Source organism: Gorilla gorilla, chromosome 1, assembly GCF_029281585.2.
Source record: "Gorilla gorilla gorilla isolate KB3781 chromosome 1, NHGRI_mGorGor1-v2.1_pri, whole genome shotgun sequence".
NCBI classification, from domain to species: Eukaryota; Metazoa; Chordata; class Mammalia; order Primates; family Hominidae; genus Gorilla; species Gorilla gorilla.
In genome coordinates this window covers 16649750-16670067 of record NC_073224.2, presented here as the reverse complement: position 1 = coordinate 16670067, position 20318 = coordinate 16649750, and the positions used below count along the sequence as shown (strand labels likewise).

The window sequence follows — 20318 nt, the reverse complement described above, 5'->3', positions numbered from 1 at the left end:
TGCCGTTTTCCCTCCGTCTCTCTGTCTCTCTCTCTCTTTCTCTGTCCCTCTCTCTTTCTCAGCCTGTCTGTCTCCTTCCCTCTCGCCCTCCCCTCTCTCTGTCGATCGCTGTCTCTCTCCCTCACTCGGTTTCTATCTCTCCATCGATCTCGTCCTTGCTCTCCTTCAAGCCGCGTGTGTGTGTGCGTGCGCGTGTGTGTGGGTGTGCGTGTGTCTGTGTGTGTGTGTCTCTGTGTGTGTGTGTGTCAGTGTGTGTGTGTTTCTGTGTGTGTGTGTGTCCGCGAGCGCGCGTGCGAGCGCGCCCGGGTGTGTCTGTGTGTGGGGGAGTGGATTTGCTCCTGCTGGTGGTGGGGTGTGTCTGGGTTTCTCTCAGGCCCTCTCACCCAAGATCAGGCCGCCGCCCCTAGTGCCAGCCCGGCGCAAAACGGGGCCACCCCACGACCGGCTACACCCCACGCCCTCTTGCCCCCCGGCCGGGTCTTGGTCGAGACCAGCGACCGTGGTGGGGGCGTTGTGAGAGAAAGGCACCGCGCGGCTAGGCCGGCTGTTGGCCTTTGGCCAGCACTGACGGCTCGGGGTGGGTGGGGCAAGAGGGGGCCTCGCAGGAGCCCCTGTGCGGCGAGGGATCCAAAACGCTGCGTCCGCCACAGGGCGGAGGAACGGAGGGCGTCCCAGGATGGTGGGCCCTGGGCCCTGACGCCTCGGAGCACTCCCTGCTCCCAGCGGGCCCGATGTGGTGGAACCTCGGGAGCACGGGAGCCGGGGGAAGGCCGCGGGCCAGCGGCTCGGGGGTCCCCGATCCGAGCCCCGCGGCCCCGGGCCGGCGGTGACGGCTGCAATCCGGCGGGCACGGCCCGGCCGGGCTCTTGGGGCAGCCAGGCGCCTCCTCGGGCGTCTACGGCCATACCACCCTGAACGCGCCCGATCTCGTCTGATCTCGGAAGCTAAGCAGGGTCGGGCCTGGTTAGTACTTGGATGGGAGACCGCCTGGGAATACCGGGTGCTGTAGGCTTTTTCTTTGGCTTTCTGCTTTTCTTTCCTTTTCTTCCAGACGGAGTCTCGCTCTGTCGCCCAGGCTGGAGTGCAGTGGCGCCATCTCGGCTCACTGCAAGCTCCGCCTCCCGGGTTCACGCCATTCTCCGGCCTCAGCCTCCCGAGTAGCTGGGCCTACAGGCGCCCGCCACCTCGCCCGGCTAATTTTTTCTCTTTTTCCTAGAGACGGGGTTTCACCCTGTTAGCCGGGATGGTCTCGAGCTCCTGACCTCGTGATCCACCCGCCTCTGCCTCCCAGAGTGCTGGGATTACAGGCGGGAGCCACCGCGCCCGCACGGCCTGCTGCAGGCTTTTTTGGCTTCCCCGCTGCCTCCCTTCCCCCTACAGTCGCCATGCTTCCCAACCTCCCCTGACTCTGCTCCCCCTTTACCGCCCACCTACACCCCCGCCGCAGCCGGGGTCCTCCTCCTGGGGGTCCGCCCCTACTGCACGCCGGGCAGCAGCGTCCCACCGCTTCCGCCTCGCCGCCGCCCCGCCAGGCGCCCGGCTCCAGCCTGGGAGGGCAGGGGGCCGGACCCCAAAGTCGCAGCCGCGGGGTCCCGTCCGTTCGCGGTGCCTTCCCGCTCCCGGAACGCCCAGGCCATTCAATTCACCCATCGGGCGCCGTCGTCGCACCCTTCCAAACCGGGGCAAGGGGCGGGCAGGGGCAGCGGGTGCCACGGACGCCAACCAAGACCTCGGCTCCAGAACGCATGGGCTGCTTTACCCGGGGGAAGGACATTGCTTCGCCAGCCACCAGGAAAACAGTCCCTGTGCACCCGGGATTCCCAATGCCCCCGACTTCGTGTCCACGACTCCAGTCCCGAGGACACGCCAGAGACCCAGGCCTCCGGGCCCGCCCGGTGCCACGGCTCCCGCCAAACGGGCGGGCGCGCTCTGCAAATCTCGGGGCCCGCCGCAAGGCACCCAGAGCACAGGGAGGTGCCAAGAAAGGCAGGAGCCTACGAAACCCACCTCCAAAGCAAGCAATTCATCCAAGAAAAAGCCCGTCTCAGCGCTCCGTCGGTCCTCTCGCACGGACCGCCTGGCCCCCGTGTTCTGGCGCAGCCCAAGCCCCCTCCACCCTATCCCGACCTGCTCAAGAGGGCGCTGCCTAACGGAGCCGGGCGCTCCCTCTCTCAGTCTCTATCGCTCTCGCTCTCTAGCTCCCTCCGCCTCTCTCTTCTAGGTTTCCCCGTGGACCTCGCGCTACTTCTGCCGTTTTCCCTCCGTCTCTCTGTCTCTCTCTCTCTTTCTCTGTCCCTCTCTCTTTCTCAGCCTGTCTGTCTCCTTCCCTCTCGCCCTCCCCTCTCTCTGTCGATCGCTGTCTCTCTCCCTCACTCGGTTTCTATCTCTCCATCGATCTCGTCCTTGCTCTCCTTCAAGCCGCGTGTGTGTGTGCGTGCGCGTGTGTGTGGGTGTGCGTGTGTCTGTGTGTGTGTGTCTCTGTGTGTGTGTGTGTCAGTGTGTGTGTGTTTCTGTGTGTGTGTGTGTCCGCGAGCGCGCGTGCGAGCGCGCCCGGGTGTGTCTGTGTGTGGGGGAGTGGATTTGCTCCTGCTGGTGGTGGGGTGTGTCTGGGTTTCTCTCAGGCCCTCTCACCCGAGATCAGGCCGCCGCCCCTAGTGCCAGCCCGGCGCAAAACGGGGCCACCCCACGACCGGCTACACCCCACGCCCTCTTGCCCCCCGGCCGGGTCTTGGTCGAGACCAGCGACCGTGGTGGGGGCGTTGTGAGAGAAAGGCACCGCGCGGCTAGGCCGGCTGTTGGCCTTTGGCCAGCACTGACGGCTCGGGGTGGGTGGGGCAAGAGGGGGCCTCGCAGGAGCCCCTGTGCGGCGAGGGATCCAAAACGCTGCGTCCGCCACAGGGCGGAGGAACGGAGGGCGTCCCAGGATGGTGGGCCCTGGGCCCTGACGCCTCGGAGCACTCCCTGCTCCCAGCGGGCCCGATGTGGTGGAACCTCGGGAGCACGGGAGCCGGGGGAAGGCCGCGGGCCAGCGGCTCGGGGGTCCCCGATCCGAGCCCCGCGGCCCCGGGCCGGCGGTGACGCCTGCAATCCGGCGGGCACGGCCCGGCCGGGCTCTTGGGGCAGCCAGGCGCCTCCTCGGGCGTCTACGGCCATACCACCCTGAACGCGCCCGATCTCGTCTGATCTCGGAAGCTAAGCAGGGTCGGGCCTGGTTAGTACTTGGATGGGAGACCGCCTGGGAATACCGGGTGCTGTAGGCTTTTTCTTTGGCTTTCTGCTTTTCTTTCCTTTTCTTCCAGACGGAGTCTCGCTCTGTCGCCCAGGCTGGAGTGCAGTGGCGCCATCTCGGCTCACTGCAAGCTCCGCCTCCCGGGTTCACGCCATTCTCCGGCCTCAGCCTCCCGAGTAGCTGGGCCTACAGGCGCCCGCCACCTCGCCCGGCTAATTTTTTCTCTTTTTCCTAGAGACGGGGTTTCACCCTGTTAGCCGGGATGGTCTCGAGCTCCTGACCTCGTGACCCACCCGCCTCTGCCTCCCAGAGTGCTGGGATTACAGGCGGGAGCCACCGCGCCCGCACGGCCTGCTGCAGGCTTTTTTGGCTTCCCCGCTGCCTCCCTTCCCCCTACAGTCGCCATGCTTCCCAACCTCCCCTGACTCTGCTCCCCCTTTACCGCCCACCTACACCCCCGCCGCAGCCGGGGTCCTCCTCCTGGGGGTCCGCCCCTACTGCACGCCGGGCAGCAGCGTCCCACCGCTTCCGCCTCGCCGCCGCCCCGCCAGGCGCCCGGCTCCAGCCTGGGAGGGCAGGGGGCCGGACCCCAAAGTCGCAGCCGCGGGGTCCCGTCCGTTCGCGGTGCCTTCCCGCTCCCGGAACGCCCAGGCCATTCAATTCACCCATCGGGCGCCGTCGTCGCACCCTTCCAAACCGGGGCAAGGGGCGGGCAGGGGCAGCGGGTGCCACGGACGCCAACCAAGACCTCGGCTCCAGAACGCATGGGCTGCTTTACCCGGGGGAAGGACATTGCTTCGCCAGCCACCAGGAAAACAGTCCCTGTGCACCCGGGATTCCCAATGCCCCCGACTTCGTGTCCACGACTCCAGTCCCGAGGACACGCCAGAGACCCAGGCCTCCGGGCCCGCCCGGTGCCACGGCTCCCGCCAAACGGGCGGGCGCGCTCTGCAAATCTCGGGGCCCGCCGCAAGGCACCCAGAGCACAGGGAGGTGCCAAGAAAGGCAGGAGCCTACGAAACCCACCTCCAAAGCAAGCAATTCATCCAAGAAAAAGCCCGTCTCAGCGCTCCGTCGGTCCTCTCACACGGACCGCCTGGCCCCCGTGTTCTGGCGCAGCCCAAGCCCCCTCCACCCTATCCCGACCTGCTCAAGAGGGCGCTGCCTAACGGAGCCGGGCGCTTCCTCTCTCAGTCTCTATCGCTCTCGCTCTCTAGCTCCCTCCGCCTCTCTCTTCTAGGTTTCCCCGTGGACCTCGCGCTACTTCTGCCGTTTTCCCTCCGTCTCTCTGTCTCTCTCTCTCTTTCTCTGTCCCTCTCTCTTTCTCAGCCTGTCTGTCTCCTTCCCTCTCGCCCTCCCCTCTCTCTGTCGATCGCTGTCTCTCTCCCTCACTCGGTTTCTATCTCTCCATCGATCTCGTCCTTGCTCTCCTTCAAGCCGCGTGTGTGTGTGCGTGCGCGTGTGTGTGGGTGTGCGTGTGTCTGTGTGTGTGTGTCTCTGTGTGTGTGTGTGTCAGTGTGTGTGTGTTTCTGTGTGTGTGTGTGTCCGCGAGCGCGCGTGCGAGCGCGCCCGGGTGTGTCTGTGTGTGGGGGAGTGGATTTGCTCCTGCTGGTGGTGGGGTGTGTCTGGGTTTCTCTCAGGCCCTCTCACCCGAGATCAGGCCGCCGCCCCTAGTGCCAGCCCGGCGCAAAACGGGGCCACCCCACGACCGGCTACACCCCACGCCCTCTTGCCCCCCGGCCGGGTCTTGGTCGAGACCAGCGACCGTGGTGGGGGCGTTGTGAGAGAAAGGCACCGCGCGGCTAGGCCGGCTGTTGGCCTTTGGCCAGCACTGACGGCTCGGGGTGGGTGGGGCAAGAGGGGGCCTCGCAGGAGCCCCTGTGCGGCGAGGGATCCAAAACGCTGCGTCCGCCACAGGGCGGAGGAACGGAGGGCGTCCCAGGATGGTGGGCCCTGGGCCCTGACGCCTCGGAGCACTCCCTGCTCCCAGCGGGCCCGATGTGGTGGAACCTCGGGAGCACGGGAGCCGGGGGAAGGCCGCGGGCCAGCGGCTCGGGGGTCCCCGATCCGAGCCCCGCGGCCCCGGGCCGGCGGTGACGGCTGCAATCCGGCGGGCACGGCCCGGCCGGGCTCTTGGGGCAGCCAGGCGCCTCCTCGGGCGTCTACGGCCATACCACCCTGAACGCGCCCGATCTCGTCTGATCTCGGAAGCTAAGCAGGGTCGGGCCTGGTTAGTACTTGGATGGGAGACCGCCTGGGAATACCGGGTGCTGTAGGCTTTTTCTTTGGCTTTCTGCTTTTCTTTCCTTTTCTTCCAGACGGAGTCTCGCTCTGTCGCCCAGGCTGGAGTGCAGTGGCGCCATCTCGGCTCACTGCAAGCTCCGCCTCCCGGGTTCACGCCATTCTCCGGCCTCAGCCTCCCGAGTAGCTGGGCCTACAGGCGCCCGCCACCTCGCCCGGCTAATTTTTTCTCTTTTTCCTAGAGACGGGGTTTCACCCTGTTAGCCGGGATGGTCTCGAGCTCCTGACCTCGTGATCCACCCGCCTCTGCCTCCCAGAGTGCTGGGATTACAGGCGGGAGCCACCGCGCCCGCACGGCCTGCTGCAGGCTTTTTTGGCTTCCCCGCTGCCTCCCTTCCCCCTACAGTCGCCATGCTTCCCAACCTCCCCTGACTCTGCTCCCCCTTTACCGCCCACCTACACCCCCGCCGCAGCCGGGGTCCTCCTCCTGGGGGTCCGCCCCTACTGCACGCCGGGCAGCAGCGTCCCACCGCTTCCGCCTCGCCGCCGCCCCGCCAGGCGCCCGGCTCCAGCCTGGGAGGGCAGGGGGCCGGACCCCAAAGTCGCAGCCGCGGGGTCCCGTCCGTTCGCGGTGCCTTCCCGCTCCCGGAACGCCCAGGCCATTCAATTCACCCATCGGGCGCCGTCGTCGCACCCTTCCAAACCGGGGCAAGGGGCGGGCAGGGGCAGCGGGTGCCACGGACGCCAACCAAGACCTCGGCTCCATAACGCATGGGCTGCTTTACCCGGGGGAAGGACATTGCTTCGCCAGCCACCAGGAAAACAGTCCCTGTGCACCCGGGATTCCCAATGCCCCCGACTTCGTGTCCACGACTCCAGTCCCGAGGACACGCCAGAGACCCAGGCCTCCGGGCCCGCCCGGTGCCACGGCTCCCGCCAAACGGGCGGGCGCGCTCTGCAAATCTCGGGGCCCGCCGCAAGGCACCCAGAGCACAGGGAGGTGCCAAGAAAGGCAGGAGCCTACGAAACCCACCTCCAAAGCAAGCAATTCATCCAAGAAAAAGCCCGTCTCAGCGCTCCGTCGGTCCTCTCGCACGGACCGCCTGGCCCCCGTGTTCTGGCGCAGCCCAAGCCCCCTCCACCCTATCCCGACCTGCTCAAGAGGGCGCTGCCTAACGGAGCCGGGCGCTTCCTCTCTCAGTCTCTATCGCTCTCGCTCTCTAGCTCCCTCCGCCTCTCTCTTCTAGGTTTCCCCGTGGACCTCGCGCTACTTCTGCCGTTTTCCCTCCGTCTCTCTGTCTCTCTCTCTCTTTCTCTGTCCCTCTCTCTTTCTCAGCCTGTCTGTCTCCTTCCCTCTCGCCCTCCCCTCTCTCTGTCGATCGCTGTCTCTCTCCCTCACTCGGTTTCTATCTCTCCATCGATCTCGTCCTTGCTCTCCTTCAAGCCGCGTGTGTGTGTGCGTGCGCGTGTGTGTGGGTGTGCGTGTGTCTGTGTGTGTGTGTCTCTGTGTGTGTGTGTGTCAGTGTGTGTGTGTTTCTGTGTGTGTGTGTGTCCGCGAGCGCGCGTGCGAGCGCGCCCGGGTGTGTCTGTGTGTGGGGGAGTGGATTTGCTCCTGCTGGTGGTGGGGTGTGTCTGGGTTTCTCTCAGGCCCTCTCACCCGAGATCAGGCCGCCGCCCCTAGTGCCAGCCCGGCGCAAAACGGGGCCACCCCACGACCGGCTACACCCCACGCCCTCTTGCCCCCCGGCCGGGTCTTGGTCGAGACCAGCGACCGTGGTGGGGGCGTTGTGAGAGAAAGGCACCGCGCGGCTAGGCCGGCTGTTGGCCTTTGGCCAGCACTGACGGCTCGGGGTGGGTGGGGCAAGAGGGGGCCTCGCAGGAGCCCCTGTGCGGCGAGGGATCCAAAACGCTGCGTCCGCCACAGGGCGGAGGAACGGAGGGCGTCCCAGGATGGTGGGCCCTGGGCCCTGACGCCTCGGAGCACTCCCTGCTCCCAGCGGGCCCGATGTGGTGGAACCTCGGGAGCACGGGAGCCGGGGGAAGGCCGCGGGCCAGCGGCTCGGGGGTCCCCGATCCGAGCCCCGCGGCCCCGGGCCGGCGGTGACGGCTGCAATCCGGCGGGCACGGCCCGGCCGGGCTCTTGGGGCAGCCAGGCGCCTCCTCGGGCGTCTACGGCCATACCACCCTGAACGCGCCCGATCTCGTCTGATCTCGGAAGCTAAGCAGGGTCGGGCCTGGTTAGTACTTGGATGGGAGACCGCCTGGGAATACCGGGTGCTGTAGGCTTTTTCTTTGGCTTTCTGCTTTTCTTTCCTTTTCTTCCAGACGGAGTCTCGCTCTGTCGCCCAGGCTGGAGTGCAGTGGCGCCATCTCGGCTCACTGCAAGCTCCGCCTCCCGGGTTCACGCCATTCTCCGGCCTCAGCCTCCCGAGTAGCTGGGCCTACAGGCGCCCGCCACCTCGCCCGGCTAATTTTTTCTCTTTTTCCTAGAGACGGGGTTTCACCCTGTTAGCCGGGATGGTCTCGAGCTCCTGACCTCGTGATCCACCCGCCTCTGCCTCCCAGAGTGCTGGGATTACAGGCGGGAGCCACCGCGCCCGCACGGCCTGCTGCAGGCTTTTTTGGCTTCCCCGCTGCCTCCCTTCCCCCTACAGTCGCCATGCTTCCCAACCTCCCCTGACTCTGCTCCCCCTTTACCGCCCACCTACACCCCCGCCGCAGCCGGGGTCCTCCTCCTGGGGGTCCGCCCCTACTGCACGCCGGGCAGCAGCGTCCCACCGCTTCCGCCTCGCCGCCGCCCCGCCAGGCGCCCGGCTCCAGCCTGGGAGGGCAGGGGGCCGGACCCCAAAGTCGCAGCCGCGGGGTCCCGTCCGTTCGCGGTGCCTTCCCGCTCCCGGAACGCCCAGGCCATTCAATTCACCCATCGGGCGCCGTCGTCGCACCCTTCCAAACCGGGGCAAGGGGCGGGCAGGGGCAGCGGGTGCCACGGACGCCAACCAAGACCTCGGCTCCAGAACGCATGGGCTGCTTTACCCGGGGGAAGGACATTGCTTCGCCAGCCACCAGGAAAACAGTCCCTGTGCACCCGGGATTCCCAATGCCCCCGACTTCGTGTCCACGACTCCAGTCCCGAGGACACGCCAGAGACCCAGGCCTCCGGGCCCGCCCGGTGCCACGGCTCCCGCCAAACGGGCGGGCGCGCTCTGCAAATCTCGGGGCCCGCCGCAAGGCACCCAGAGCACAGGGAGGTGCCAAGAAAGGCAGGAGCCTACGAAACCCACCTCCAAAGCAAGCAATTCATCCAAGAAAAAGCCCGTCTCAGCGCTCCGTCGGTCCTCTCGCACGGACCGCCTGGCCCCCGTGTTCTGGCGCAGCCCAAGCCCCCTCCACCCTATCCCGACCTGCTCAAGAGGGCGCTGCCTAACGGAGCCGGGCGCTCCCTCTCTCAGTCTCTATCGCTCTCGCTCTCTAGCTCCCTCCGCCTCTCTCTTCTAGGTTTCCCCGTGGACCTCGCGCTACTTCTGCCGTTTTCCCTCCGTCTCTCTGTCTCTCTCTCTCTTTCTCTGTCCCTCTCTCTTTCTCAGCCTGTCTGTCTCCTTCCCTCTCGCCCTCCCCTCTCTCTGTCGATCGCTGTCTCTCTCCCTCACTCGGTTTCTATCTCTCCATCGATCTCGTCCTTGCTCTCCTTCAAGCCGCGTGTGTGTGTGCGTGCGCGTGTGTGTGGGTGTGCGTGTGTCTGTGTGTGTGTGTCTCTGTGTGTGTGTGTGTCAGTGTGTGTGTGTTTCTGTGTGTGTGTGTGTCCGCGAGCGCGCGTGCGAGCGCGCCCGGGTGTGTCTGTGTGTGGGGGAGTGGATTTGCTCCTGCTGGTGGTGGGGTGTGTCTGGGTTTCTCTCAGGCCCTCTCACCCGAGATCAGGCCGCCGCCCCTAGTGCCAGCCCGGCGCAAAACGGGGCCACCCCACGACCGGCTACACCCCACGCCCTCTTGCCCCCCGGCCGGGTCTTGGTCGAGACCAGCGACCGTGGTGGGGGCGTTGTGAGAGAAAGGCACCGCGCGGCTAGGCCGGCTGTTGGCCTTTGGCCAGCACTGACGGCTCGGGGTGGGTGGGGCAAGAGGGGGCCTCGCAGGAGCCCCTGTGCGGCGAGGGATCCAAAACGCTGCGTCCGCCACAGGGCGGAGGAACGGAGGGCGTCCCAGGATGGTGGGCCCTGGGCCCTGACGCCTCGGAGCACTCCCTGCTCCCAGCGGGCCCGATGTGGTGGAACCTCGGGAGCACGGGAGCCGGGGGAAGGCCGCGGGCCAGCGGCTCGGGGGTCCCCGATCCGAGCCCCGCGGCCCCGGGCCGGCGGTGACGGCTGCAATCCGGCGGGCACGGCCCGGCCGGGCTCTTGGGGCAGCCAGGCGCCTCCTCGGGCGTCTACGGCCATACCACCCTGAACGCGCCCGATCTCGTCTGATCTCGGAAGCTAAGCAGGGTCGGGCCTGGTTAGTACTTGGATGGGAGACCGCCTGGGAATACCGGGTGCTGTAGGCTTTTTCTTTGGCTTTCTGCTTTTCTTTCCTTTTCTTCCAGACGGAGTCTCGCTCTGTCGCCCAGGCTGGAGTGCAGTGGCGCCATCTCGGCTCACTGCAAGCTCCGCCTCCCGGGTTCACGCCATTCTCCGGCCTCAGCCTCCCGAGTAGCTGGGCCTACAGGCGCCCGCCACCTCGCCCGGCTAATTTTTTCTCTTTTTCCTAGAGACGGGGTTTCACCCTGTTAGCCGGGATGGTCTCGAGCTCCTGACCTCGTGATCCACCCGCCTCTGCCTCCCAGAGTGCTGGGATTACAGGCGGGAGCCACCGCGCCCGCACGGCCTGCTGCAGGCTTTTTTGGCTTCCCCGCTGCCTCCCTTCCCCCTACAGTCGCCATGCTTCCCAACCTCCCCTGACTCTGCTCCCCCTTTACCGCCCACCTACACCCCCGCCGCAGCCGGGGTCCTCCTCCTGGGGGTCCGCCCCTACTGCACGCCGGGCAGCAGCGTCCCACCGCTTCCGCCTCGCCGCCGCCCCGCCAGGCGCCCGGCTCCAGCCTGGGAGGGCAGGGGGCCGGACCCCAAAGTCGCAGCCGCGGGGTCCCGTCCGTTCGCGGTGCCTTCCCGCTCCCGGAACGCCCAGGCCATTCAATTCACCCATCGGGCGCCGTCGTTGCACCCTTCCAAACCGGGGCAAGGGGCGGGCAGGGGCAGCGGGTGCCACGGACGCCAACCAAGACCTCGGCTCCAGAACGCATGGGCTGCTTTACCCGGGGGAAGGACATTGCTTCGCCAGCCACCAGGAAAACAGTCCCTGTGCACCCGGGATTCCCAATGCCCCCGACTTCGTGTCCACGACTCCAGTCCCGAGGACACGCCAGAGACCCAGGCCTCCGGGCCCGCCCGGTGCCACGGCTCCCGCCAAACGGGCGGGCGCGCTCTGCAAATCTCGGGGCCCGCCGCAAGGCACCCAGAGCACAGGGAGGTGCCAAGAAAGGCAGGAGCCTACGAAACCCACCTCCAAAGCAAGCAATTCATCCAAGAAAAAGCCCGTCTCAGCGCTCCGTCGGTCCTCTCGCACGGACCGCCTGGCCCCCGTGTTCTGGCGCAGCCCAAGCCCCCTCCACCCTATCCCGACCTGCTCAAGAGGGCGCTGCCTAACGGAGCCGGGCGCTTCCTCTCTCAGTCTCTATCGCTCTCGCTCTCTAGCTCCCTCTGCCTCTCTCTTCTAGGTTTCCCCGTGGACCTCGCGCTACTTCTGCCGTTTTCCCTCCGTCTCTCTGTCTCTCTCTCTCTTTCTCTGTCCCTCTCTCTTTCTCAGCCTGTCTGTCTCCTTCCCTCTCGCCCTCCCCTCTCTCTGTCGATCGCTGTCTCTCTCCCTCACTCGGTTTCTATCTCTCCATCGATCTCGTCCTTGCTCTCCTTCAAGCCGCGTGTGTGTGTGCGTGCGCGTGTGTGTGGGTGTGCGTGTGTCTGTGTGTGTGTGTCTCTGTGTGTGTGTGTGTCAGTGTGTGTGTGTTTCTGTGTGTGTGTGTGTCCGCGAGCGCGCGTGCGAGCGCGCCCGGGTGTGTCTGTGTGTGGGGGAGTGGATTTGCTCCTGCTGGTGGTGGGGTGTGTCTGGGTTTCTCTCAGGCCCTCTCACCCGAGATCAGGCCGCCGCCCCTAGTGCCAGCCCGGCGCAAAACGGGGCCACCCCACGACCGGCTACACCCCACGCCCTCTTGCCCCCCGGCCGGGTCTTGGTCGAGACCAGCGACCGTGGTGGGGGCGTTGTGAGAGAAAGGCACCGCGCGGCTAGGCCGGCTGTAGGCCTTTGGCCAGCACTGACGGCTCTGGGTGGGTGGGGCAAGAGGGGGCCTCGCAGGAGCCCCTGTGCGGCGAGGGATCCAAAACGCTGCGTCCGCCACAGGGCGGAGGAACGGAGGGCGTCCCAGGATGGTGGGCCCTGGGCCCTGACGCCTCGGAGCACTCCCTGCTCCCAGCGGGCCCGATGTGGTGGAACCTCGGGAGCACGGGAGCCGGGGGAAGGCCGCGGGCCAGCGGCTCGGGGGTCCCCGATCCGAGCCCCGCGGCCCCGGGCCGGCGGTGACGGCTGCAATCCGGCGGGCACGGCCCGGCCGGGCTCTTGGGGCAGCCAGGCGCCTCCTCGGGCGTCTACGGCCATACCACCCTGAACGCGCCCGATCTCGTCTGATCTCGGAAGCTAAGCAGGGTCGGGCCTGGTTAGTACTTGGATGGGAGACCGCCTGGGAATACCGGGTGCTGTAGGCTTTTTCTTTGGCTTTCTGCTTTTCTTTCCTTTTCTTCCAGACGGAGTCTCGCTCTGTCGCCCAGGCTGGAGTGCAGTGGCGCCATCTCGGCTCACTGCAAGCTCCGCCTCCCGGGTTCACGCCATTCTCCGGCCTCAGCCTCCCGAGTAGCTGGGCCTACAGGCGCCCGCCACCTCGCCCGGCTAATTTTTTCTCTTTTTCCTAGAGACGGGGTTTCACCCTGTTAGCCGGGATGGTCTCGAGCTCCTGACCTCGTGATCCACCCGCCTCTGCCTCCCAGAGTGCTGGGATTACAGGCGGGAGCCACCGCGCCCGCACGGCCTGCTGCAGGCTTTTTTGGCTTCCCCGCTGCCTCCCTTCCCCCTACAGTCGCCATGCTTCCCAACCTCCCCTGACTCTGCTCCCCCTTTACCGCCCACCTACACCCCCGCCGCAGCCGGGGTCCTCCTCCTGGGGGTCCGCCCCTACTGCACGCCGGGCAGCAGCGTCCCACCGCTTCCGCCTCGCCGCCGCCCCGCCAGGCGCCCGGCTCCAGCCTGGGAGGGCAGGGGGCCGGACCCCAAAGTCGCAGCCGCGGGGTCCCGTCCGTTCGCGGTGCCTTCCCGCTCCCGGAACGCCCAGGCCATTCAATTCACCCATCGGGCGCCGTCGTCGCACCCTTCCAAACCGGGGCAAGGGGCGGGCAGGGGCAGCGGGTGCCACGGACGCCAACCAAGACCTCGGCTCCATAACGCATGGGCTGCTTTACCCGGGGGAAGGACATTGCTTCGCCAGCCACCAGGAAAACAGTCCCTGTGCACCCGGGATTCCCAATGCCCCCGACTTCGTGTCCACGACTCCAGTCCCGAGGACACGCCAGAGACCCAGGCCTCCGGGCCCGCCCGGTGCCACGGCTCCCGCCAAACGGGCGGGCGCGCTCTGCAAATCTCGGGGCCCGCCGCAAGGCACCCAGAGCACAGGGAGGTGCCAAGAAAGGCAGGAGCCTACGAAACCCACCTCCAAAGCAAGCAATTCATCCAAGAAAAAGCCCGTCTCAGCGCTCCGTCGGTCCTCTCGCACGGACCGCCTGGCCCCCGTGTTCTGGCGCAGCCCAAGCCCCCTCCACCCTATCCCGACCTGCTCAAGAGGGCGCTGCCTAACGGAGCCGGGCGCTTCCTCTCTCAGTCTCTATCGCTCTCGCTCTCTAGCTCCCTCCGCCTCTCTCTTCTAGGTTTCCCCGTGGACCTCGCGCTACTTCTGCCGTTTTCCCTCCGTCTCTCTGTCTCTCTCTCTCTTTCTCTGTCCCTCTCTCTTTCTCAGCCTGTCTGTCTCCTTCCCTCTCGCCCTCCCCTCTCTCTGTCGATCGCTGTCTCTCTCCCTCACTCGGTTTCTATCTCTCCATCGATCTCGTCCTTGCTCTCCTTCAAGCCGCGTGTGTGTGTGCGTGCGCGTGTGTGTGGGTGTGCGTGTGTCTGTGTGTGTGTGTCTCTGTGTGTGTGTGTGTCAGTGTGTGTGTGTTTCTGTGTGTGTGTGTGTCCGCGAGCGCGCGTGCGAGCGCGCCCGGGTGTGTCTGTGTGTGGGGGAGTGGATTTGCTCCTGCTGGTGGTGGGGTGTGTCTGGGTTTCTCTCAGGCCCTCTCACCCGAGATCAGGCCGCCGCCCCTAGTGCCAGCCCGGCGCAAAACGGGGCCACCCCACGACAGGCTACAACCCACGCCCTCTTGCCCCCCGGCCGGGTCTTGGTCGAGACCAGCGACCGTGGTGGGGGCGTTGTGAGAGAAAGGCACCGCGCGGCTAGGCCGGCTGTTGGCCTTTGGCCAGCACTCACGGCTCTGGGTGGGTGGGGCAAGAGGGGGCCTCGCAGGAGCCCCTGTGCGGCGAGGGATCCAAAACGCTGCGTCCGCCACAGGGCGGAGGAACGGAGGGCGTCCCAGGATGGTGGGCCCTGGGCCCTGACGCCTCGGAGCACTCCCTGCTCCCAGCGGGCCCGATGTGGTGGAACCTCGGGAGCACGGGAGCCGGGGGAAGGCCGCGGGCCAGCGGCTCGGGGGTCCCCGATCCGAGCCCCGCGGCCCCGGGCCGGCGGTGACGGCTGCAATCCGGCGGGCACGGCCCGGCCGGGCTCTTGGGGCAGCCAGGCGCCTCCTCGGGCGTCTACGGCCATACCACCCTGAACGCGCCCGATCTCGTCTGATCTCGGAAGCTAAGCAGGGTCGGGCCTGGTTAGTACTTGGATGGGAGACCGCCTGGGAATACCGGGTGCTGTAGGCTTTTTCTTTGGCTTTCTGCTTTTCTTTCCTTTTCTTCCAGACGGAGTCTCGCTCTGTCGCCCAGGCTGGAGTGCAGTGGCGCCATCTCGGCTCACTGCAAGCTCCGCCTCCCGGGTTCACGCCATTCTCCGGCCTCAGCCTCCCGAGTAGCTGGGCCTACAGGCGCCCGCCACCTCGCCCGGCTAATTTTTTCTCTTTTTCCTAGAGACGGGGTTTCACCCTGTTAGCCGGGATGGTCTCGAGCTCCTGACCTCGTGATCCACCCGCCTCTGCCTCCCAGAGTGCTGGGATTACAGGCGGGAGCCACCGCGCCCGCACGACCTGCTGCAGGCTTTTTTGGCTTCCCCGCTGCCTCCCTTCCCCCTACAGTCGCCATGCTTCCCAACCTCCCCTGACTCTGCTCCCCCTTTACCGCCCACCTACACCCCCGCCGCAGCCGGGGTCCTCCTCCTGGGGGTCCGCCCCTACTGCACGCCGGGCAGCAGCGTCCCACCGCTTCCGCCTCGCCGCCGCCCCGCCAGGCGCCCGGCTCCAGCCTGGGAGGGCAGGGGGCCGGACCCCAAAGTCGCAGCCGCGGGGTCCCGTCCGTTCGCGGTGCCTTCCCGCTCCCGGAACGCCCAGGCCATTCAATTCACCCATCGGGCGCCGTCGTCGCACCCTTCCAAACCGGGGCAAGGGGCGGGCAGGGGCAGCGGGTGCCACGGACGCCAACCAAGACCTCGGCTCCAGAACGCATGGGCTGCTTTACCCGGGGGAAGGACATTGCTTCGCCAGCCACCAGGAAAACAGTCCCTGTGCACCCGGGATTCCCAATGCCCCCGACTTCGTGTCCACGACTCCAGTCCCGAGGACACGCCAGAGACCCAGGCCTCCGGGCCCGCCCGGTGCCACGGCTCCCGCCAAACGGGCGGGCGCGCTCTGCAAATCTCGGGGCCCGCCGCAAGGCACCCAGAGCACAGGGAGGTGCCAAGAAAGGCAGGAGCCTACGAAACCCACCTCCAAAGCAAGCAATTCATCCAAGAAAAAGCCCGTCTCAGCGCTCCGTCGGTCCTCTCGCACGGACCGCCTGGCCCCCGTGTTCTGGCGCAGCCCAAGCCCCCTCCACCCTATCCCGACCTGCTCAAGAGGGCGCTGCCTAACGGAGCCGGGCGCTTCCTCTCTCAGTCTCTATCGCTCTCGCTCTCTAGCTCCCTCCGCCTCTCTCTTCTAGGTTTCCCCGTGGACCTCGCGCTACTTCTGCCGTTTTCCCTCCGTCTCTCTGTCTCTCTCTCTCTTTCTCTGTCCCTCTCTCTTTCTCAGCCTGTCTGTCTCCTTCCCTCTCGCCCTCCCCTCTCTCTGTCGATCGCTGTCTCTCTCCCTCACTCGGTTTCTATCTCTCCATCGATCTCGTCCTTGCTCTCCTTCAAGCCGCGTGTGTGTGTGCGTGCGCGTGTGTGTGGGTGTGCGTGTGTCTGTGTGTGTGTGTCTCTGTGTGTGTGTGTCAGTGTGTGTGTGTTTCTGTGTGTGTGTGTGTCCGCGAGCGCGCGTGCGAGCGCGCCCGGGTGTGTCTGTGTGTGGGGGAGTGGATTTGCTCCTGCTGGTGGTGGGGTGTGTCTGGGTTTCTCTCAGGCCCTCTCACCCGAGATCAGGCCGCCGCCCCTAGTGCCAGCCCGGCGCAAAACGGGGCCACCCCACGACCGGCTACACCCCACGCCCTCTTGCCCCCCGGCCGGGTCTTGGTCGAGACCAGCGACCGTGGTGGGGGCGTTGTGAGAGAAAGGCACCGCGCGGCTAGGCCGGCTGTAGGCCTTTGGCCAGCACTGACGGCTCTGGGTGGGTGGGGCAAGAGGGGGCCTCGCAGGAGCCCCTGTGCGGCGAGGGATCCAAAACGCTGCGTCCGCCACAGGGCGGAGGAACGGAGGGCGTCCCAGGATGGTGGGCCCTGGGCCCTGACGCCTCGGAGCACTCCCTGCTCCCAGCGGGCCCGATGTGGTGGAACCTCGGGAGCACAGGAGCCGGGGGAAGGCCGCGGGCCAGCAGCTCGGGGGTCCCCGATCCGAGCCCCGCGGCCCCGGGCCGGCGGTGACGGCTGCAATCCGGCGGGCACGGCCCGGCCGGGCTCTTGGGGCAGCCAGGCGCCTCCTCGGGCGTCTACGGCCATACCACCCTGAACGCGCCCGATCTCGTCTGATCTCGGAAGCTAAGCAGGGTCGGGCCTGGTTAGTACTTGGATGGGAGACCGCCTGGGAATACCGGGTGCTGTAGGCTTTTTCTTTGGCTTTCTGCTTTTCTTTCCTTTTCTTCCAGACGGAGTCTCGCTCTGTCGCCCAGGCTGGAGTGCAGTGGCGCCATCTCGGCTCACTGCAAGCTCCGCCTCCCGGGTTCACGCCATTCTCCGGCCTCAGCCTCCCGAGTAGCTGGGCCTACAGGCGCCCGCCACCTCGCCCGGCTAATTTTTTCTCTTTTTCCTAGAGACGGGGTTTCACCCTGTTAGCCGGGATGGTCTCGAGCTCCTGACCTCGTGATCCACCCGCCTCTGCCTCCCAGAGTGCTGGGATTACAGGCGGGAGCCACCGCGCCCGCACGGCCTGCTGCAGGCTTTTTTGGCTTCCCCGCTGCCTCCCTTCCCCCTACAGTCGCCATGCTTCCCAACCTCCCCTGACTCTGCTCCCCCTTTACCGCCCACCTACACCCCCGCCGCAGCCGGGGTCCTCCTCCTGGGGGTCCGCCCCTACTGCACGCCGGGCAGCAGCGTCCCACCGCTTCCGCCTCGCCGCCGCCCCGCCAGGCGCCCGGCTCCAGCCTGGGAGGGCAGGGGGCCGGACCCCAAAGTCGCAGCCGCGGGGTCCCGTCCGTTCGCGGTGCCTTCCCGCTCCCGGAACGCCCAGGCCATTCAATTCACCCATCGGGCGCCGTCGTCGCACCCTTCCAAACCGGGGCAAGGGGCGGGCAGGGGCAGCGGGTGCCACGGACGCCAACCAAGACCTCGGCTCCAGAACGCATGGGCTGCTTTACCCGGGGGAAGGACATTGCTTCGCCAGCCACCAGGAAAACAGTCCCTGTGCACCCGGGATTCCCAATGCCCCCGACTTCGTGTCCACGACTCCAGTCCCGAGGACACGCCAGAGACCCAGGCCTCCGGGCCCGCCCGGTGCCACGGCTCCCGCCAAACGGGCGGGCGCGCTCTGCAAATCTCGGGGCCCGCCGCAAGGCACCCAGAGCACAGGGAGGTGCCAAGAAAGGCAGGAGCCTACGAAACCCACCTCCAAAGCAAGCAATTCATCCAAGAAAAAGCCCGTCTCAGCGCTCCGTCGGTCCTCTCGCACGGACCGCCTGGCCCCCGTGTTCTGGCGCAGCCCAAGCCCCCTCCACCCTATCCCGACCTGCTCAAGAGGGCGCTGCCTAACGGAGCCGGGCGCTTCCTCTCTCAGTCTCTATCGCTCTCGCTCTCTAGCTCCCTCCGCCTCTCTCTTCTAGGTTTCCCCGTGGACCTCGCGCTACTTCTGCCGTTTTCCCTCCGTCTCTCTGTCTCTCTCTCTCTTTCTCTGTCCCTCTCTCTTTCTCAGCCTGTCTGTCTCCTTCCCTCTCGCCCTCCCCTCTCTCTGTCGATCGCTGTCTCTCTCCCTCACTCGGTTTCTATCTCTCCATCGATCTCGTCCTTGCTCTCCTTCAAGCCGCGTGTGTGTGTGCGTGCGCGTGTGTGTGGGTGTGCGTGTGTCTGTGTGTGTGTGTCTCTGTGTGTGTGTGTCAGTGTGTGTGTGTTTCTGTGTGTGTGTGTGTCCGCGAGCGCGCGTGCGAGCGCGCCCGGGTGTGTCTGTGTGTGGGGGAGTGGATTTGCTCCTGCTGGTGGTGGGGTGTGTCTGGGTTTCTCTCAGGCCCTCTCACCCGAGATCAGGCCGCCGCCCCTAGTGCCAGCCCGGCGCAAAACGGGGCCACCCCACGACCGGCTACACCCCACGCCCTCTTGCCCCCCGGCCGGGTCTTGGTCGAGACCAGCGACCGTGGTGGGGGCGTTGTGAGAGAAAGGCACCGCGCGGCTAGGCCGGCTGTAGGCCTTTGGCCAGCACTGACGGCTCTGGGTGGGTGGGGCAAGAGGGGGCCTCGCAGGAGCCCCTGTGCGGCGAGGGATCCAAAACGCTGCGTCCGCCACAGGGCGGAGGAACGGAGGGCGTCCCAGGATGGTGGGCCCTGGGCCCTGACGCCTCGGAGCACTCCCTGCTCCCAGCGGGCCCGATGTGGTGGAACCTCGGGAGCACAGGAGCCGGGGGAAGGCCGCGGGCCAGCAGCTCGGGGGTCCCCGATCCGAGCCCCGCGGCCCCGGGCCGGCGGTGACGGCTGCAATCCGGCGGGCACGGCCCGGCCGGGCTCTTGGGGCAGCCAGGCGCCTCCTCGGGCGTCTACGGCCATACCACCCTGAACGCGCCCGATCTCGTCTGATCTCGGAAGCTAAGCAGGGTCGGGCCTGGTTAGTACTTGGATGGGAGACCGCCTGGGAATACCGGGTGCTGTAGGCTTTTTCTTTGGCTTTCTGCTTTTCTTTCCTTTTCTTCCAGACGGAGTCTCGCTCTGTCGCCCAGGCTGGAGTGCAGTGGCGCCATCTCGGCTCACTGCAAGCTCCGCCTCCCGGGTTCACGCCATTCTCCGGCCTCAGCCTCCCGAGTAGCTGGGCCTACAGGCGCCCGCCACCTCGCCCGGCTAATTTTTTCTCTTTTTCCTAGAGACGGGGTTTCACCCTGTTAGCCGGGATGGTCTCGAGCTCCTGACCTCGTGATCCACCCGCCTCTGCCTCCCAGAGTGCTGGGATTACAGGCGGGAGCCACCGCGCCCGCACGGCCTGCTGCAGGCTTTTTTGGCTTCCCCGCTGCCTCCCTTCCCCCTACAGTCGCCATGCTTCCCAACCTCCCCTGACTCTGCTCCCCCTTTACCGCCCACCTACACCCCCGCCGCAGCCGGGGTCCTCCTCCTGGGGGTCCGCCCCTACTGCACGCCGGGCAGCAGCGTCCCACCGCTTCCGCCTCGCCGCCGCCCCGCCAGGCGCCCGGCTCCAGCCTGGGAGGGCAGGGGGCCGGACCCCAAAGTCGCAGCCGCGGGGTCCCGTCCGTTCGCGGTGCCTTCCCGCTCCCGGAACGCCCAGGCCATTCAATTCACCCATCGGGCGCCGTCGTCGCACCCTTCCAAACCGGGGCAAGGGGCGGGCAGGGGCAGCGGGTGCCACGGACGCCAACCAAGACCTCGGCTCCAGAACGCATGGGCTGCTTTACCTGGGGGAAGGACATTGCTTCGCCAGCCACCAGGAAAACAGTCCCTGTGCACCCGGGATTCCCAATGCCCCCGACTTCGTGTCCACGACTCCAGTCCCGAGGACACGCCAGAGACCCAGGCCTCCGGGCCCGCCCGGTGCCACGGCTCCCGCCAAACGGGCGGGCGCGCTCTGCAAATCTCGGGGCCCGCCGCAAGGCACCCAGAGCACAGGGAGGTGCCAAGAAAGGCAGGAGCCTACGAAACCCACCTCCAAAGCAAGCAATTCATCCAAGAAAAAGCCCGTCTCAGCGCTCCGTCGGTCCTCTCGCACGGACCGCCTGGCCCCCGTGTTCTGGCGCAGCCCAAGCCCCCTCCACCCTATCCCGACCTGCTCAAGAGGGCGCTGCCTAACGGAGCCGGACGCTTCCTCTCTCAGTCTCTATCGCTCTCGCTCTCTAGCTCCCTCCGCCTCTCTCTTCTAGGTTTCCCCGTGGACCTCGCGCTACTTCTGCCGTTTTCCCTCCGTCTCTCTGTCTCTCTCTCTCTTTCTCTGTCCCTCTCTCTTTCTCAGCCTGTCTGTCTCCTTCCCTCTCGCCCTC

The 20318-nt window shown here is 66.8% G+C and overlaps 9 non-coding genes across 9 annotated transcripts; all 9 read left to right on the top strand.

The window, feature by feature from the left end:
• Positions 1 to 893: 893 nt before the first annotated feature.
• On the top strand, positions 894 to 1012 carry LOC129529783 (5S ribosomal RNA). Its single transcript, XR_008675337.1, has one exon. It is a non-coding gene; the product is annotated as a 5S ribosomal RNA (ribosomal RNA).
• Positions 1013 to 3141: 2129 nt separating this feature from the next.
• LOC129529786 (5S ribosomal RNA) lies at positions 3142 to 3260 on the top strand. The gene has a single exon (XR_008675338.1). It is a non-coding gene; the product is annotated as a 5S ribosomal RNA (ribosomal RNA).
• A 2129-nt stretch (positions 3261 to 5389) lies between these two features.
• Positions 5390 to 5508, top strand: LOC129529787 (5S ribosomal RNA). The gene has a single exon (XR_008675339.1). It is a non-coding gene; the product is annotated as a 5S ribosomal RNA (ribosomal RNA).
• A 2129-nt stretch (positions 5509 to 7637) lies between these two features.
• LOC129529788 (5S ribosomal RNA) lies at positions 7638 to 7756 on the top strand. Its single transcript, XR_008675341.1, has one exon. It is a non-coding gene; the product is annotated as a 5S ribosomal RNA (ribosomal RNA).
• A 2129-nt stretch (positions 7757 to 9885) lies between these two features.
• LOC129529791 (5S ribosomal RNA) lies at positions 9886 to 10004 on the top strand. Its single transcript, XR_008675343.1, has one exon. It is a non-coding gene; the product is annotated as a 5S ribosomal RNA (ribosomal RNA).
• A 2129-nt stretch (positions 10005 to 12133) lies between these two features.
• Positions 12134 to 12252, top strand: LOC129529792 (5S ribosomal RNA). Its single transcript, XR_008675345.1, has one exon. It is a non-coding gene; the product is annotated as a 5S ribosomal RNA (ribosomal RNA).
• A 2129-nt stretch (positions 12253 to 14381) lies between these two features.
• On the top strand, positions 14382 to 14500 carry LOC129529796 (5S ribosomal RNA). The gene has a single exon (XR_008675347.1). It is a non-coding gene; the product is annotated as a 5S ribosomal RNA (ribosomal RNA).
• A 2127-nt stretch (positions 14501 to 16627) lies between these two features.
• LOC129529799 (5S ribosomal RNA) lies at positions 16628 to 16746 on the top strand. The gene has a single exon (XR_008675348.1). It is a non-coding gene; the product is annotated as a 5S ribosomal RNA (ribosomal RNA).
• Positions 16747 to 18873: 2127 nt separating this feature from the next.
• Positions 18874 to 18992, top strand: LOC129529801 (5S ribosomal RNA). The gene has a single exon (XR_008675349.1). It is a non-coding gene; the product is annotated as a 5S ribosomal RNA (ribosomal RNA).
• The last annotated feature ends 1326 nt before the right edge of the window (positions 18993 to 20318 follow it).